This window comes from Anolis carolinensis, chromosome 1 (assembly GCF_035594765.1).
Source record: "Anolis carolinensis isolate JA03-04 chromosome 1, rAnoCar3.1.pri, whole genome shotgun sequence".
Taxonomy (NCBI): domain Eukaryota; kingdom Metazoa; phylum Chordata; class Lepidosauria; order Squamata; family Dactyloidae; genus Anolis; species Anolis carolinensis.
In genome coordinates, this window is record NC_085841.1 from 79,571,264 (window position 1) to 79,591,301 (window position 20,038).

Here is a 20,038-nt window from a genome sequence, read left to right on the forward strand (position 1 = left end):
ATCCTCATGGCAATGGAGAATGTATCCAATCGTCCGTGCTGAATTAAAAATCACTTGCCAGTAATGTCAGTTATTCTACATGGCATTTTGTTCTCTGCCTCAAACAGTAAAAGGTCTTGAGACATTCCTATATTCAACATACTGTGGCTTTACAGAGAGATTGTCCCAATTGAAGTGGGAATCTACCAAAGTGAGTGATTTGAAGCCATCTAAAAAAATCACTACCAATCTATGCATGGAAAAATGCAGACTTTTCCAAAAAAAAATATTTATTGATAAGCTGTCTGTGGAGGGGGTGAATTTGTCACTGGTGATTTGTAAAAACAGTACCTGGTTTTACTGGGGCTCTGCAATCCCATTGCTTTTTTTGAAGGACATGGAAATAACAAGCACACCACACATAGGAAATCCAGGGTTCTTTCACAGACATTTCCAACCTGTAAAGGCTGCTCTTGCACTAAACTTTATATCCTTCTGAAATGTCATTGTCCTGATTAGGAGTGGAAATTATACTTGCCATTTTTGGGTCCATCCAGACCGTAGATTTGTAATAATATAATTCCAGTCTAAATGTAATAGTTCTGTCCTATGTGGTTCTGGCATTTGTAGCACAAAGAAGAGCATTCTAAAGTCCTCAGACACAAATATAAGTTCTCTATATATTTTTTCTGTTACAGGCCTCCCTATTATTCTATCTCTTCACAAATGTAAACCTTCTCTCTGTGACAATCCAATCCAATCTCTGATGGTGCAGTAGGTACAAACATGCTGAGACAAGAGAATTAGTCAGAAAGACTGAGTTTGCATATGATGCCATAATTAATGACAGTCTATCAAGTTTTCCCTTTGACATGGGATGAGGCCTAATTTATGAATTGTGGCAGGCTTACATGTCTGTGAAAGTTTGTAACAGTCTGGTAATATTTGGACAGGAACAATATCAGCATACCCATGGCAACATCTATTTCATGCAGTACTGATCCAGGATCCATTGTGATTATCTGCTTCCTTGTTCTCAATGGGATTTCACCATTAGTACAGTTATTTGCTTCCTCATCTGTTTGTGGAATGGGCTTAATAATACAAGACTCTTACCATAAATTTATACAGCAGAGTAGCTCATTTAGCAGCAGCAGCGTGACCCAGAACCAGTAGCCAGTATAAGATGAAATAAAGACATACACAGACTATTGTTATCTTCCTTTGGAGGCTTTTCTTGTAGAAAAATAATATGGTTGTACTATTAACAAAAACAAGGTTTCCATAACTTAAACAAAATTCTTTATACTTCCTTAGTATATCTTTGCTTCAGCTTCTTGCCTTCACGCTGGGCTTCTCTTTCTCAATCTTTAAACTGAAGCAACTCTCTCCTTGGAGTAGTCAAACACAGCACTCCTTACACCGAGGCATTCTTTACACAGAAGGAAGTCTTCACAAGAGGAGCAAGTAACTCACAGGCACACCTGCTTATATTACCCTACTGGTTTAGCTTAGTCATTGCATCATTTTAACTTTTTCAGTGCCTGTACATCATTTTTGTCAAGAGTCAGACGCCAGTTAACATACAAAACAGAGTTTTTTCCGAAGATAAGCCAGAAAATAACATAAACACAGGAAATATCCTTGAAACACTTCACTTTTCAGTGTTTCGAGAGTAGATTGGACAATAATAACTCAAAAAACGAGCCACACTAATTTCCCATGCTGGCATTCAATAAAAAACTAAATAATGCTTCAATTCAGCTTTGGAAAACAAATAGAGTTAATTGCTGGAAAATAAACAAACTAGAAAAGCAATAAAGCTGCTTCCATGGTGCAGATAAGCCGAAAGCCTCAAAGGGATGATGAATAGCCGTCGTCAGAGGAATCCAAGGTCAGGTCAGGAGGCAGCAGAAATTCCGAAAGACAAACCAATAGTCAGAAGCCGGGAGTAGCCGTCAGTCAGAGGGTGTAGACAGAAGCCAGGTCAAATTCAATCCAAAGTCCGAAGAGGGTGCAGTCATCCAAAACAGGTCCACGATAAGACACAGCGAGAGCCAAGCTAGGTGATATCAGCAGATTCAAATCATAGTCCAAGTCCAGTCTTCATGGAAACACAGAGATCCCAATGGCGCCTCAGCAACACCTTGCCACACGCAAAGTGCAGTGGCCAAACATTCCCATTTTATTCCCCTTCCTCCTGGGTGACCAAACACTCACACCCAAACACCAGGTGTCCCAAATCTACTCAGAGTCTGAACTCCACACAGCTAGAGCTCGTGGATCTGGAGTACCTAGCAATTCGTCGGAGTCCCAATCATCCTGCCCACACTTAGCCCCATGAACACTTAAAGAACCATCCTCCCTTCTCCAAGCATCCCAATTGGGATCAGCTCCTGCAGAAACCCCAGGTTCAGAAGTATCCATAGGCCCCAAATCCCCAGACATCTCTGGTGGCTGTGCCCATTCAGTACCCGCTTCCCCAGCCACCACCTGTTCCTCAGCATCCATCTCCCCATCTGAATCTTCCTCAGAAGATCCCCCATATAGCTCTCTAAGTCGCTTCCTGCGCAACTCCTCCAGTGAACCCTCATCACGAGGGTTTTTTCTTCCTCTTCGAATTCCATCACCATCAACCATAATCCCCGAAGGCGCAGTCACAACACTATCCCTCCCCGCAAAGGCCCCACCCACTGGAATTAATGTGGGATCCGAGACCTCTGTAACTACTGAGGGCCTGTTACATGATGTGTCCAGTTTCAGTAAAGACCGGTGAAACACCGGATGAACCTTCAGCGTGGAAGGCAATCGCAATCGAAACGCCACAGGAGAGACCTTAGTAACAATGGGGAAAGGACCTAAGTACCGAGCCCCAAATTTCCCCGCATGCGTCCTGATATGCTTAGCAGACAACCACACCATGTCCCCTTCTTTCAATTCCACTCCAGGCTGACGATGTTTGTCAGCTTGTGACTTTTGCGTTGCTTTAGCTTCCACCAGAAGCTTCCTCGCAACGTCTTGCAAGGCCTTGAGTTCACTGGAACGATACACTGGATCCGGCGACACAGTATTTTGCGCAGGCGCTACTACTCCACGTGGATGGCAACCATACATGATTTCAAAAGGCGAGTATTGGCTAGCGCTATGTGTCGCCGCGTTATACGCAAACTCTGCCACCGGTACCCATTGAACCCAATCCCCAGCTTGCTGCAAACAAAAACAGCGCAGATACTGTTCTAACAGACCGTTCACCCGTTCAGACTGCCCATCAGTCTGCGGATGGAATGCAGTAGAGACGTTCAGTTTAGTTCCAAGCTGCGCATGGAACTGTTTCCAAAATTGTGAAACAAACTGCGGCGCTCTGTCCGAAACAATAACCTCTGGAGCCCCGTGCAGACGGAAAATATGGCGCACAAATAATTTGGCCAACGTTGTAGCCGCCGGTACTTTAGAGCATGGGATAAAATGAGCCATCTTGGAAAACAAATCAACCACCACCCAAATACAAGTGTAGCCACCCACCCTAGGCAAATCAGTAATGAAGTCCATGGAAATAATCTGCCAGGGCTTTTCAGGGACTGGCAGAGGCGACAATAGACCACAGGGCCTACCTACTGGATGTTTACACTGTAGACAAATAGCACAGCTATCGCAGTATTTTAAAATATCCTGCCTCATCTTGGGCCACCAATAATGACGAGTAATGGCTTGCACAGTCTTAAACCTGCCAAAATGTCCCGCAGTTGGCTCATCATGATATGCTTGTATGATTTCCAAGCGTAGTTTACCAGGCGGCACGAAAATCTGCCCATTACGTGATAACACCCCGTCCACATCCTGTAAATTAGGCAGTATAGTTCTCATATCCTGAGAGAGCAATATCAACTGCTCTTGTGTCCACCTATCCTCTTTTTGAGAAGACAACACCCGTTCATGAAGATCCTGCCTGTCCTGTACCACATTTAACACTGAAATAGGTAAAATGGTTTGTTCAAGAAGGATTTCAGCAGTTTTGAACTCAGGCTTCCTAGGTAAAGCATCAGCCCTCAAGTTCTGCTTCCCCTCTACAAATTGTACCCTGAAGTCAAACCTGGAAAAGAACAATGCGCACCTAATTTGTCTCTGATTCAGTTTCCTTGCAGTTTGCAAATGTTCCAAGTTTTTATGGTCAGATAGGACCACTATCTGATGTTTTGCCCCCTCCAACCAATGCCTCCAAACTTCGAAGGCCACCTTGATCGCTAGCAACTCTTTCTCCCAAATCGTATAATTTTGTTCAAACGCAGTGAGTTGTCTAGAATAGAAACCACAAGGTCTTAATCTACCAGACGGGTCCTTCTGCGAGAGTACTGCTCCCAGAGCATAATTAGAAGCATCTGCCTCAACAATGAATGGTTGGTTCACATTTGGATGTACTAAAATGTTCCCATTCTGAAAACTACATTTTGGTTGTTCAAAAGCCTTCTTGGCCTCCATAGTCCATTCTTTTGCAGGAGTTGGGTTAACGGCACTGTCAATTGTGCAAAGTGCGGAATAAACTCCCTATAGTAGTTGGCAAAACCCAAAAACCTTTGTACATCCTTCTTGGATGTTAATTCTTGCCAGGTATTGACAGCGTCCACTTTTCTCGGGTCCATTTTCAGTTCCCTCCCAGATATAACATGTCCCAAAAACTCCACCTCAGACACATGGAAAACACACTTGGAGGCCTTAGCAAATAACCCATTTGCCCTGAGCCTGGACAACACTTGACGCACATGTTCCCCATGTTCGCGAGCGTCTTTCGAAAAAATCAATATATCATCCAAGTAAATCACCACAAATTTGTCTAAAAGGTCCCGGAACACATCATTAATAAATCTTTGAAATACCGCTGGAGCATTACAGAGCCCAAACGGCATTACTAAATTTTCGTAAGCGCCGAAACAGGTGTTAAACGCTGTCTTCCATTCGTCCCCTTCCTTTATACGCACCAAATTATAAGCCCCACGCAGATCTAACTTCGTAAAGATGGAAGCTCCCTGAACCCGAGACAACAACTCAGGGATTAGAGGCAAAGGGTACCTGTCCCGAACAGTGTACTTGTTTAGCACACGGTAGTCGCACACCAGTCTCAAGTCGCCTGTCTTTTTTACCACAAAAAAGACTGGAGCGGCCGTAGGCGAATTAGAAGGTCTAATGAAACCCTTCTGCAAGTTCTCATCTAAGTATTCTCTTAAAGCCTGTCTTTCAAGTACAGTAAGCGCATACAACCTGCCTGCAGGCAACTTAGCACCTTCCACCAATTTGATCGCACAATCATAAGGCCTATGTGGTGGTAATTTATCCGCTTCCTTTTGGCAGAACACATCCCAGAAGTCCTGATAACAAGATGGAACTCTCTCCATATCCCCACCAACTTCATTTAGTGTTAAACACACCGGCGGGTCCAAACTGATAGTTCTGCGTACTCAATCCACCCGAGGATTGACCTGTGCCAACCAGTCCATGCCTAAAATGACATCATATCTAGGTAGTGCAGTGACATCAAAAGTTAACATCCCCTTCTGCCCTTGCACTTGCCAGGTTACACCCGCTGTTTCTTGATCCACCATCCCGGAATGTAACAACCTTCCATCAGCACCCTCCACCCAAGCTGTGACTTTCTTCTTCACAATTGGAATTTTATTCTTCTCCGCAAAGCTTTGGTCTCCGTACGAAACTGTAGCCCCTGAATCCAAAAATGCCTGGGTACTAACTGGTCTCTGACCCATTAGACACAATTGTATGGCCACAAACACATGCTTATTCCCCCTAGGCAATTGCATCATAGGCCCTAATGCGCTGGATTCATGGCGCATTAGGGCTGCCCTTTTCCCGGCAGCTGAGATGATTTCAGAGTGCAACCATGAGCAAAATGCCCCCCATTTCCACAGTACAAACACAACCTTAATCATCTGCGTCTGTCTTTCTCCTCTTGGGACAATTTGCGTTGCATCCCAAGCTACATGGGTTCTTCCCCAGAGTTCACAGAGGCACTAGCATGATACTCCACTACTGGAGTCCCACGAGTTTTCTTTCTGAACTCCATTCGAGCCTCTATCCTACAAACTTTGGTTACCAGCTCATCCCAATTTTGAGCTGGTTCCACACGAGACAGCTCATCCTGTAAACATTCATTCAACCCAGCAGTAAAAACCAACATAAAAGCATGTTCTCCCCAGTCCAGTTGATGCTTAAGCAAATTAAACTTATTCAAATAATCAATTAAAGACCCTTTACCCTGCTTTAACCGATATAAAGCCCAACCTGCATTTTCCTTTTGTAAAGGATCTCCAAACGTCTCATTAAGAGCTGCCTTAAAGTCCACCAAATTATTCTTAATTGGGCTATTGCCCCTAATTACATTGATTGCCCAACGCCCCGCTGGCCCAGTTAATAAACTTAAAATAAATGCAACTTTGTTAGTGTCTGTAGGAAACGAAAGATCAGATATTTGCAAAAAATATAAGTCCACTTGAGCCAAAAAAGTTGGTAGTTTTTCTCTGGTCCCGTCAAAACGTTCAGGCACAATGACCTGTCCTTTAATCTGCTGTGCCCTCTTTAAGGCTACCAATTCCAATTCCAAAGCGGCCAGCCTGTCATCCAGCCCAGCCATGTTGACTTGGCTCTCTCTGTTGTTGTTGTTTGGGCGTGTGGCAATCTGTCAAGAGTCAGACGCCAGTTAACATACAAAACAGAGTTTATTCCGAAGATAAGCCAGAAAATAACATAAACACAGGAAATATCCTTGAAACACTTCACTTTTCAGTGTTTCGAGAGTAGATTGGACAATAATAACTCAAAAAATGAGCCACGCTAATTTCCCATGCTGGCATTCAATAAAAAACTAAATAACGCTTCAATTCAGCTTTGGAAAACAAATAGAGTTAATTGCTGGAAAATAAACAAACTAGAAAAGCAATAAAGCTGCTTCCACGGTGCAGATAAGCCGAAAGCCTCAAAGGGATGATGAATAGCCATCGTCAGAGGAATCCAAGGTCAGGTCAGGAGGCAGCAGAAATTCCGAAAGACAAACCAATAGTCAGAAGCCGGGAGTAGCCGTCAGTCAGAGGGTGTAGACAGAAGCCAGGTCAAATTCAATCCAAAGTCCGAAGAGGGTGCAGTCATCCAAAACAGGTCCACGATAAGACACAGCGAGAGCCAAGCTAGGTGATATCAGCAGATTCAAATCATAGTCCAAGTCCAGTCTTCATGGAAACACAGAGATCCCAATGGCGCCTCAGCAACACCTTGCCACACGCAAAGTGCAGTGGCCAAACATTCCCATTTTATTCCCCTTCCTCCTGGGTGACCAAACACTCACACCCAAACACCAGGTGTCCCAAATCTACTCAGAGTCTGAACTCCACACAGCTAGAGCTCGTGGATCTGGAGTACCTAGCAATTCGTCGGAGTCCCAATCATCCTGCCCACACTTAGCCCCATGAACACTTAAAGAACCATCCTCCCTTCTCCAAGCATCCCAATTGGGATCAGCTCCTGCAGAAACCCCAGGTTCAGAAGTATCCATAGGCCCCAAATCCCCAGACATCTCTGGTGGCTGTGCCCATTCAGTGCCCGCTTCCCCAGCCACCACCTGTTCCTCAGCATCCATCTCCCCATCTGAATCTTCCTCAGAAGATCCCCCATATAGCTCTCTAAGTCGCTTCCTGCGCAACTCCTCCAGTGAACCCTCATCACGAGGGTTTTTTCTTCCTCTTCGAATTCCATCACCATCAACCATAATCCCCGAAGGCGCAGTCACAACAATTTTTGTAATTTAAAATACACTGTTAATTTTCAATATTTCTGACATCATCTTCCATGCATCATGGTTGTACAATATAAAAGGTCTCATCCAGGAATAGATAGCTGTGTTCAAGTTTCACTGGACAAAGTGGAAGAGACCTAAACACATACCCAAGTTTACTAGGGAAAACAACAGGATTTGTGCCACAATATAAGGATGTATAGGATCATGGCTGTAAAGAGCTTGGCAGTAAATAGATCATAACTCTGAAATTGCTTTCTTTGCCTAACAATGAATCAGTGCCAGTAATACCCTTGCTTCCTATGTTCATGTACCAACTACTAGAAAAAATCTCATAGCACAGTATGAAAGATTAAACATGCCTTCAGTGTACGCACTGCCTGTTCTCTGCAAACATTCTGTCCAAATTACCTACTTTAGAAAAACTAAAGTCACAAACCATCAGTCATAATATCTTTATTAAAGATTACACATCTTGCAGATATCCTCCATGACAAAGTTTATCATGCTGCTATGTATCCATTATCAAAGAAAAATGGCCATAATTCTACATACACTACTTAGTTGCATAACTATCTTAGCTGTGCAACTAAGTAGTATCTCCTAGCCCAATTCACTCAATCCTGACTTATCAGTAAGCAGCTGTTGTGAGCAACAGAATCTGCTTTCCTGTTGACTGGGGTGCATCAGACTGACATTTCTACACCCCTTTCATAAGCAATTTCTCAGTACGATCCAGAATCTGTGTCACAATTCCTTCTTGTCCTAGAAATAATTGGAGGGAACATGATGGAAACATCAGTCTTCTGTGTCCTAATCAATTAGAGAACAGACTTTGCCGCTCGCAGTAGCTGCTACCCTGTAAAGCAGGATTGTGGGGCTATTTATTTATTTCGTGTCAAAAGCATTGGTACAACAAATACATTTCAAATAATGGAAATAAAATAAAAAAGAAAAGAAATCACAAGCAACTAAATAGTTTTGGACCAAAAGCGGGCAACAGCAACTGCATTGTCTGTAGCTTTAAACAACTCCTCCTCCGTACATGAGGCAGGGCATTGTGGGCAAGCATACATATGCTGAGTTGTTTGTTCAGCTCCACAGTCACACAAGGTGGTGGAGGATTCCGCCAGGTAGTGCCACCTTGCCAAGTTGTCTTTTGATCTGCCCACTCCACTTCTGAGTCTGTTCAGGGACTTCCAAGTTGCCCATTCCTGGTTTGCCCCTGGAGGAAGACCCTCTTGGGGGGCCATCCAGTTAGAATTGCCAGGTTTAGCTGCCCAGAGGGACACCCTTGCTGCTGCTGAAGAAACATCAAGAGGAGTGGTGGTTCTCATGAAGCCCTTCCTTGATTTGAGTCTGGTGGGAGGAGGGTGATAGCCATGCAGTGGGTGGCTTTCACAATGTTCGACCTTTTTTCTCTCACCGTTAGCAGCAACTTCCCGTCGCACATCAGGAGGGGCAATGCCAGCTAACTTGTAGAGTTTATCAACAGGTGTAGATTTAAGGCATCCTGTGATGATTCTGCATGTTTCATTCAGTGCTATGTCCACCTGCTTTGCATGGGCAGACTTGTGCCAAACAGGACAGGCATACTCTGCAGTATTGGATTGTGTGGCTTATGCATACATTATTGAACACTTAGAGATCGTGAAAATGAATCAGTTGTGAATATGTAACTCTAGGTAATGATTCGTAACTGCTATTGTGAATTCAAGTCTATGGAATTCCATAGATGACACTGAATGCTCCTAAGTTGCATCAGTGCTCTCTGAGTGAAGAAAATAGGTGCCATATCTCTTAGTTCAGTGCTCCTTAATGAATGAATGAATGAATGAATGAATGAATGAATGAATGAATGATGAATACAGCTTTGATAAAATGAGCCATCTACTGAGGGCCCTTCCAGACATGGCATACAGCAGCCATGTGTTTTGTTGCAGCCAGGAAAAAAAAAACTTGGCTGGGCTGCCCATGCTGATACGGGCAATCCAGCAGCCAAAAATGCTGAATCATCAAGAGCCCGTTGTGAAAAATGGATCTGTGCACAGCCCTACTAGACACTAACAACCATCTCCAGGTTCTCAAATTGTTTATTTACATTCAAAGGTTAAAATTTAGATCATAGAAGAAAAATTCTAATATTTTTTCAGTCAAACAACAGCATACACAACTTAGCATTTATTCAACATCAATTGAACTAATGAATGCTAAGCACCTGCATCTTCTGGGGCATGAAAAACCAAATCATAACTACAGTAGAGTCTCACTTATCCAACATAAACGGGCCAGCAGAACGTTGGATAAGTGAATATGTTGGATAATAAGGAGAGATTAAGGAAAAGCCTATTACACATCAAATTAGGTTATGATTTTACAAATTAAGCACCAAAACATGATGTTTAACAACACATTTGACAAAAAAGGTAGTTCAATACGCAGTAATGCTATGTAGTAATTACTGTATTTACGAATTTAGCACCAAAATATCACGATGTATTGAAAACATTGACTACAAAAATGCAGTGGATAATCCAGAACATTGGATAAGCGAGTGTTGGAGCTCTGCTGCCTCCACCCCCCACTCCACCCTGGTGAGTGAATAAGAACGGAGGGGAAAGAACTTGGCAAACTCCAGAAACACCTTGGAGGAAGAGGGCACTGGAGCTCACTTTAAGGGACCATCCTGCCTCTGGCTGCGGTCCTGCTTCCTCCCTCCCCCACTCCACGCCGGTGAGTGAATAAGAACGGAGGGGAAAGAACTTTGTATAGCTTCTGTCCTATTGAGCTGCTGCCTGCTGAGCACTTTAAAAATCAGATGTTTGTCAAACACTTTGGGGGGACAGTGTTGTCATCATTAAAGCACTTTTAAGTGTAGAAGGGGCACCAATAAACACTTTCCAGTAGAACTGAACTGCTGCACTGCACTTTATGAACTAAACTGCTTACCACCTATATTATATCAAATATTTATTATGATACCATCAAATACCTATTGCTGGACCCTCCTTTGGACTTGAATTAAGCACTATAGCATTTTGGCATTGAGGTTGTTACAACCACAGTCAACATCTGTAGTGATCAAGGTGTGTTAGTAGCTAGGGTATTAATTAAGGGTCAGGGAGGCTAATAGGAGGGTGGGAAGGGAGGGCAGTGGTTAGAGGCTATTGGGCCAGTGCAATTACTATCCACAGATAACAATAACCGTTGTCTTGTGGGGGGCCGCAGGGGTCAGTACTGTCCTCCATGTTGTTCAACATCTACATGAAGCCGCTGGGAGAGATCATCCAGAGTTTCGGGGTCTGGTGTCATCTGTACACAGATGATGTCCAGCTCTGTCACTCCTTCCCACCTGTCACTAAGGAGGCTGTCCAGGTCCTGAACCGGTGTCTGGCTGCTGTGTCTGACTGGATGAGGACGAACAAATTGAAAGTGGATCCAGACAAGACAGAGGTCCTCCTGGTCAGTCGTAGGGCCGAACAGGGAATAGGATTACAGCCTGTGTTGGATGGGGTCGCACTCCCCCTGAAGACACAGGTTTGAAGTCTGGGGGTTCTCCTGGAATCATTGCTGAGCCTGGAGCCCCAGGTCTTGGCGGTGGCCAGGGGAGCCTTTGCACAACTCAGACTTGTGCGCCAGCTGCGCCCATTCCTTGGGAAGTCTGACTTGGCCACGGTGGTCCACGCTCTGGCTACATCCCGTTTGGACTACTGCAACGCTCTCTACGTGGGGTTGCCTTTGAAGACGGTCCGGAAGCTCCAACTAGTACAATGGGTGGCAGCCAGATTAATAACTGGGATGGCTTACAGGGAGAGTACCACCCCACTACTTAGCCAGCTCCACTGGCTGCCGATATGCTACCGAGCCCAATTCAAAGTGCTGGTTTTGACCTATAAAGCCCTAAACGGTTCTGGCCCAATCTACTTGTCCGAACGTATCTCCTCCTATGAGCCAGGAAGATCCCTAAGGTCATCTAGTGAGGCGCTGCTCTCAGTCCTGCCTGCCTAACAAGCATGGCTGGTGGGGATGAGGGACAGGGCCTTTTCGGTCGTGGCTCCTTGGTTGTGGAACACCCTCCCCAGAGATGTACGACAAGCCCCAACCCTTTTGAGTTTTAGAAAAGCCCTAAAAACATGGCTATGTGCCCAGGCTTTTGAAGATTAAATGATAAAGACAATTTATCATTTTGGGTGAATGGATTTTTAACCATATGTTATATATTTTTATATTGTTTTAATTGGATTTTCATTGCTATGTTTTAATTATGTGTAAGCATCGAATTGTTGCCAATTGTGTACACCACCCTGAGTCCCTTTCGGTGAGAAGGGCGGGAGATAAATGTTGGAAATAAATAAATAAATAAATGAGACTCTACTGTATTACCCAAAGTTAAGAGAATTCAAATACATTTTATCTGCAAAGTTCTTATTAATCCCAAGTGCATTTTAATTTCACCAGACATTGCATAATTTATGTCATTCCACGTTTCTGATTTGCAGAGTTTGTATTCACACACTTTTACTCTTTCTTGTTAACCTGCTTGATTGACAACATGAAAAAAATTCAGAATATGATCTATCTGCGCAACAGAAAAAATATAGTTAGGTGGAGCTGCGAATAGGCTGAACCTGTCCATACTGTAAAGGTTTGATTCCCCTCTCCAATCTCTTATGGAACTAAGATCCTTTTATTTAAAAAAATAAAAAGGAGTGGGGGTAATGAAAAAGCAATGAAGAATGTAATAGGCAACATGTTTATTTTCTAGTGTAATGAAAAATGGCAATTTATTTTTTAAACACAATATTGAGTGTTGGGAATGAATTGCATTTTTTTATTTTAAAAAATCCAAGATACATAGGTATGTGTGGTGTTATCCTCAATGGTAAAGAAAAGAAAATACAACATAGATTTCAGGCTGTGGTAATTAAAAAAAAAACCCAGCTGAACTTGTAATAAATGAATTGTTTTATTATAATAGGTCCTAGTATTTCTTGGGATTTGGTTCCAGGACATTCAATGAATACTAAAATCCATGGATGTTCTAGTTTAATAATATATAATGACAGAATAAAATTGTGTAAATGGTAAAATCAAGATGTGTTTTTTGGATTAAAAAAAATCTAACCATGTGTACAGAATCTGTGGAAACAGGGGGTTGACTTTGTATACATCACATGTGTTAAATTCAGTGCCTGTGGGTCAAATCTAGCCTGCCTTGTCATTTTGTGTGATCCTCCAGATGAAATTCTACAACTCCCATATTCCCTTTTAAAATATATTTTATTGTGTAAAGGTTGTATACAGAATGCAAAAGAAAAAGAAAAAAGAATCAAGTACACATAATACAGATAAATCTGTCCACCAAACCCACCCCCTCTGCCACCCATAAACTACCATCCATGACATCCAACACCACTCAATGTGAAATAAATATCTCGTTAAAAAATCTACCCTTATCCTTATATTAATAAATTCCCCTTACATTTACTTTAAAGTCTACATGTGTCTTCCTTTCTAAATATTCAAATGCAAGCCTCCATTTTCCAGCAAAATCTTCATTATTTCCTCCTCAAATACCATTGGAGAGCTTGGCCATTTGAATATAATCTAATAATTTTCCTCTCCAGTCCTTTATTAGTAACATTTTTCACCCTTCTATGATTTTGCTATTATTAATTATGTAGCAGCAAAACTGTATTGATCAATTTCTACATCTTCTTAATTCATTATTTCACAACATGAACCTAAGAAACACATTTCTGAGTTTTTTCTTAACCTTTTTGTAATAATTTGTTTAATTACCTTTTCCCAAAAAGTTTGTTTAATTCACATATTCCTCATCATTAAACATCATGACTAGAGCTGTTACACCCCTAAGCAGCGAGAGCACTGAAAACAAACACAGAGGCCAATAACAATATAATATCTTTATTAAAACAAAATAAGTTCCAAAAGGAATTAAGCAGCAAAGTTGAATAAGCAATTGACCTTTCAGGAAAGATCAAAATTAGTCTAATAAGTGAAAGTCTTATGTTCAATATTAGAGTCCAAAATCCAGAAACCGAAACACACTCAAACTCGGCTTGAGTATTGAGTGGGGAAAAAGGAGCAAAGTGGCAAGAAGAGTTCTCTGGAGTAAATGTCCAAAAGCATGATTTCAGGGCAAGGCATAAACTGGATGTACAGGAGCTGAAACACAGTCCAAACTTGGCAAGGAGGTAGACCAGCACCTGGTCTACTCAAGAGTAGCGCACCTTCAGGCCGCTTGGATTTCAACAGCTAGAGACGATGATGCTTCTCAGTTAGAAGTAAAGTTAACACCACGAAGGAAAGTTCTCAACGCAATACTTTTATTGAAATTCATAAGCTGCCCCAAACCAGGTGCCTGACTCCCTAAAACTTCCCAAGAGAACTGAGTTTGTCACAGTCACCGCACCAGGTGTCTAACTCCCAAATTCTTCCCAAGAGAACAGGGCTTAGCCATAGTCACCACGCTCCGCTCATCTGGCGCTTCTCCGCAAGCTTTGTCTTTGCGATCTCTCTGTTTGCACAAATGGCCTATGATCAAACACTAAACCTTCCAGAGAATCTAGGAGAGCCGGCACTGTTTCAAGGGCATCCTTAATTGGCTCTGGCTCAGAGATGTCAACATAAGGCATCTGGAAAGCAGTTGAATCTTGCTGACATGGGAGAAAACCCAAGTCTTCTTCATCCTGGACAGTAATGGCCACAGGGTCAGGGGCCAAAGGTGCCCTAGGCATCACAAGAGCTGATGGAAGTTATGATATCTGCAGTGTGTTCTCTTTAGTCATGATAGTGGGTTTGAATTTAGATACAAGGCTTGTGGATATGATTATCTGACTTTAAAATGTCCTCAGAGACACAAGTGCTGACAGGTTGAAATTCCCACTATCCTCTGTCTACATGGCGAATAATCAAAAGTGACTCGAGGCAATCCTTTGCATAGTTTACCAGTATATAAAAATGGCTCACTTTAGACAGAAACCTCTTTGTAACTTAATGTATGGCTATGTATGACTCGTGTTTAAATAAGGACATTCTTTAGAAGTTGCACAAAGAGAGTTTCAATATCTCCATGTGCAATGTTTTCCCCTGCTGTTGGATGGCAGTTGACATTAAGCATTAAGTTCACCTCGATCACAGATCCAAATGGGCACTGATTGGCTTTATGGGTGAATGGAGCAGGTGTGCTGTCCAGGATCCAGGATCCATGAAACTCCACCAGCATCCAAAAGAATCCCAGATGAAAATTGGAATATACTTCACTAGCAATTTCAAGAGACCTTCATGCAGGAAGCAGGGTCCAGCAGTTTAAGTTACAATGTTTTCTTATTACCATTTTTTTTTTACTCTGCCTTATCTCTCAAAACTAGGACTCAAGGCTAAAACATACAAAAGATAAATATTAAAATGCAATTAAAATATCAAGATCATTTAAAAACATAAAGTTAAAATTACAAAAAGCAGTTGAAAAGCAGTACAGTAAGAAGACGAAAGTACTCTCATAAAACCCTGTCCTTAAAAAAATGAGTTCTCAAAAGCTAGTTGAAAGGGATATCAGGGATACATACAAGAAGAAAGGGGGAACCACAATAGTTAAACAATAAACCATCAAGCCAAACACCAAAATCTCTCAGAAATCACAAAACAACTCAGAATAATGAAATGAGAGAGCAAATGAATCATGCATTGTAGCATGCACTGTCAATAGATGAAGGCAGAGAAAACGCCATGCTCAGTGAAGCAAACAAGATTTTTTCCAACTAAAATGTCTATTCTAAATTATATTGGACAGAAATGGTCAGAGATGTGAATGTAAAGTCTCACATAATGGTGGTGAGTGCTGTATAATTGTACCAGAGACAATTAAAAGGGAAGCAAGGAGATGTTAACATAGAAATCCAAAGGCATCTTTTTGCAACCATTAGTTGAAGGAAAAGTAGATAGACGTGATGGTTGAGCAATACAGGTGCAAGCACTTTTTAATGAGCACTAATTGCATTTACAAATTAAGTAAATGTGTCTGTTGTTATCCAAAAAGAAGAATTACACAGATGTGTGCATCCCAAGTAGGCTGTACATGTCCTACTTAGTTATATGGTTAGGCTCACACCATGAAGGCTGGAGAGTGAAACCTAGAAACCATGGCCAAGCATTCTAGTGACCTATAGCAGCATGGGTACAAAATATATGGGGAGCGAATGCCAAGTTCATACCAAATGACTCACCACACTTGAGTAGACTCCACAGGGCACTCTGACTCTCAAATCACTATTTTGTGTACTGCCAAAAGACTCGGTAATGTTAGATTAATGATGCTGAGCATATTTGCAGCTGAGTACCAGTGAGCACAGATCAGTAGCTCTGCCCTTCATGTCTCTCTCTCCATCCCTCTGTCTCTCACACACCAGTTCCTTTTCACCAATTGCTGATGATGGCCACTTTCTTCTTATTTTACCGTTCCGTTTGACTGCATGAAGAAAATGCCTTTCTTTAAATATAATGAACTTGTTTTAGGTAATGTTAATGAAACTTCTGTTGATAACTAGTTTTTCAGTCCTTGGGTTGAAGCATAAACAATAGAGCAAGGTCACTCAAAACTGGAGGGGGGGGTGCTTCTCTTTTTTTGAAGGCTATAACAACTAATCTTACTAATGTTTTATTTGCTGTGAGGAAGTCTTTGAAAATTGTGCTATTTTCAAATATTATTTGCAGTTTCATATGTGTTTGTTTTGTGCATAAAACAGCATTTTCTGTGCATGAAATATTTCTGTGCAGACATTATTTTTTTCACAGAAAAATGTTGCTTTCTGAAGAAAGCAACCATACCAACATTTAGGATAAGGTAAGGAGCCGCGGTGGCGCAACGGGTTAAACTGCGGAACTTGCAGACTGAAGGTCGGCAGATTGAATCCGTGGGATGGGGTGAGCTCCTGCTGTTAGCCTCAGCTGCTGCCAACCTAGCAGTTTGAAAACATGCAAATGTGAGTAGATCAATAGGTAACGCCCTGGTGGGAAGGTAACGGCACTCCATGCAGTCAAGCCAGCCACATGACCTTGGAGACATCTACGGACAACGCCGGTTCTTCAAATTAGAAATGGAGATGGGCACCACCCCCAGAGTCAGATGTGACTAGACTTAATGCCAAGGGAAATCTTTACTTATTGAGTCCTGAAGTGTGAAGATTTTTCATGCCAGAGGTCATGAAAAATTTCTTAACACTTCAGAAACACATTTTTGAACATTTTTCTAATAATCCAAATATACTTCTCATCTCTACTAAAAAGAAAGCCAGTTTTAAAGCTACAGTCCCCAGTTTCTATGTTCTCAACCTATGGGTCCCCAAATGTTTTGGCCTTCAACTCCCAGAAATCCTCACATCTGGTAAACTGGCTGGGATTTCTGGGAATTGTAGGCTAAAACACCTGGGGACCCATAAGCTGAGTACAACTGGTCTGGAGGGTGCAATGCACCAAACATCGGAAGAGTAATCACTTTTTAAAACAGAGATACTGCAGTATACCTCACCAACCAGCACATCAATTATTATGGTGATGTTTATTTATACCCTGCTTTTTCTCTCCACGAGGAGACTCAAAGCAGCTCAAGAAAATGTTGGATCTATCAGAACCTTCTAATAAATGTTTACGTGTCTTTCATTGAGTTGAGCACCTACTAACAGAAGTCGGAACATTTGGCTCTTGGTATTTTCTCCATGTCATTCCCACAGTTCCTTGCATGACTGCCTTAGTCTCTACTGATTTATTAGAGATTTAAAGATTACATGAATCTGTCACTAGTGTCAAAAATTATTTTCCCCTGCACAGTCCAATAAAATTACACTGGAGGAACAAAATGCTGCTAAGTGCCACTGGAACCCTGTGAGTCTGACAATTGGAGAAGCTAAAGCAACGTTGAAGGGCCTGCTCCTAGTCAGCTATTGTCATAACATCTTCTAATTAATTCAGACTAAGTTTTCGGTTTCTGGGTCATACAATCACACTCTTAAAATGATGAATATAATCATTTGTAGAATGGTGTGAGTTCTACTTCATAAAAGGAAGCTCACTCTTCAGGTTGGACTAGAGGAGCAAGCCTTCAGTAGAATTTGCCATGACTCAACAGTGCAATTCTGGTCTGTTAGAATCAATGAAAGCTTTGGCATTCACTTCAATGTCACACAGTAAGGTAATTAACACTTCGCTCCTAAAAGTTGTTCTACAGAAGTAAATCCTCATGATAAGAAAGGATTATGGTACAAAGCTCCTCATAAGCCACACAGAAGATCACACGTTCATACTCTTTGTTAACTAATTTGGGATCCCAAGAGTTCTGATATAGCCACTGATGTAAATAAAGATCATAGATTTGCAAAGAAATAGCATGTTTTAAAAGAGCAGAGGGGGAACTTTCAAAGGAAAGTTAGTGAGTTCAGCATATATTGTTTTCTCTTTCAAATTGATGCTAGAAAGTTTTTACTAGAAAATATGTTAGAAGTGAAACCCTCAACAAATTGTGGCATGTCATTGAAGACATTGATGGAAAGCCTACTGTCAATTTTAAGTTGTGAGTCTTAATCTGCATTTTATCAGCGAATTTTAAATTGTATTTTGTGTCTCTTTTCATATGTATTTTAATAGTGTTTTAGTTGTTGTTTTAATGATGTATCCTGCCTCGAGTCTCAGGAAGAGGCTGGTAATAAAATTATTATTATTATTATTATTATTATTATTATTATTATTATTATTATTATTATTATTTTATTATGACACAGCAAACAAGATAGATATGCTGGATTTCGTATCATAAGCGGCAAAAATATACAATGCCAGAAAACCGCATTATTATTATTATTATTATTATTATTATTATTATTATTATTACTTTCTCCATCTTTTACTCAATCCATCTTTCTTCTATGTCCTTCCTTTTTCCTCCATTTGATTTTACTTCCTTGGGTTCCATTCGATACTACAGTAGAGTCTCACTTATCCAACATTCGCTTATCCAACGTTCTGGATTATCCAATGCATTTTGTAGTCAATGTTTTCAATACATCGTGATATTTTGGTGCTAAATTCATAAATACAGTAATTACTACATAGCATTATTGCGTATTGAACTATTTTTTCTGTCAAATTTGTTGTATAACATGTTTTGGTGCTTAATTTATAAAATCATAACCTAATTTGATATTTAATATATTTTTCCTTGATCCCTCCTTATTATCCAACATATTTGCTTATCCAACATTCTGCTGGCCCGTTTATGTTGGATAACTGAGACTCTACTGTACTTTAATTGCCATGTCTCAATTTTATGAAATCCTGGGATTTTAGTTTCGTAAAGCGCCTGCACTTTTGATAGTGAAGGGCAAAGATGTGTAGTTTTATAACTCCCATGATTCCATAGCATTGAGCCAGGGCAGTTAAAGTCATACCTCTCCCTCCCTTAATGTTTACAAAACCCAGAAATAGGAAAATAGATAGAAAATGGGTTAAGATACAGTCTCCAAGTTATGAACAAGATAGGTTCTGCAGGGAAGCGTTAATAACGCTGTTGTGTTTGTTTGCTGTCTGTACTCCTGCTCAGAAGATTTCACATCTCTTTCTATCACTGAGATAATTGAATTTTGAAAAAATTGGCTTGTTGTGTAAACAAGGATTGGTGATAAAGCTTTAGTGGAGGCACCTTTTCCCCATGATACCTCTTTCAGGAATGAATTTCCTTTCCTAGAGGTAGATTTCTCTTACTTCCTGTTGTCTAACCCCATTTGTAACTATGATATTTGTAAGTCAGATATTGGAAATTCAGGGACTGCCTATATTAGTAATCAAAGTTATTTTTTAAAAAATCCAACTTAGTTACATTTATGTTGGAAGTGGGAATAAATAATTATTAAATTTCAATTTCAATTTCAAATTTTTTTAAATTCGGTGTTTAAAATTGGGTTGTCTAGGAAAGGATCCTTTACTGGGGGCCTTTTACATATGCATTCTAACCCAGGTTAAATTGGGTTAAGATGAGGGATGGCTAAACAACATTTAGCTAAAATGCAGGAGGAATCAGGAGGATTAAAGGCTGGAAAACATATATTTAAAAGGTGCCCTTTAAACCCAATTTCTTCTGAAAAGAGTGCACCTTTCCATGCCTGTGTATTCCTGCAGGCATGGAAAAAACGTGTTTTATTTCCTTTCCCCCATCTGAACTTCCTCCTGCCCCCCATTTCCCTCTCAACTCACTAG

At 41.2% G+C, this 20,038-nt stretch overlaps 1 long non-coding RNA gene across 2 annotated transcripts in view; it reads right to left on the bottom strand.

The window, feature by feature from the left end:
• Positions 1-18,500, bottom strand: part of LOC134298247 (uncharacterized) — a 131,349-nt gene extending 112,849 nt beyond the window's left edge. For both annotated transcript variants that reach the window (XR_010005214.1, XR_010005219.1), the window contains exon 1: positions 16,021-18,500. This is a non-coding gene — a long non-coding RNA (uncharacterized LOC134298247). The remainder of the gene's footprint in view (positions 1-16,020) is intronic.
• Positions 18,501-20,038: the final 1,538 nt, after the last annotated feature.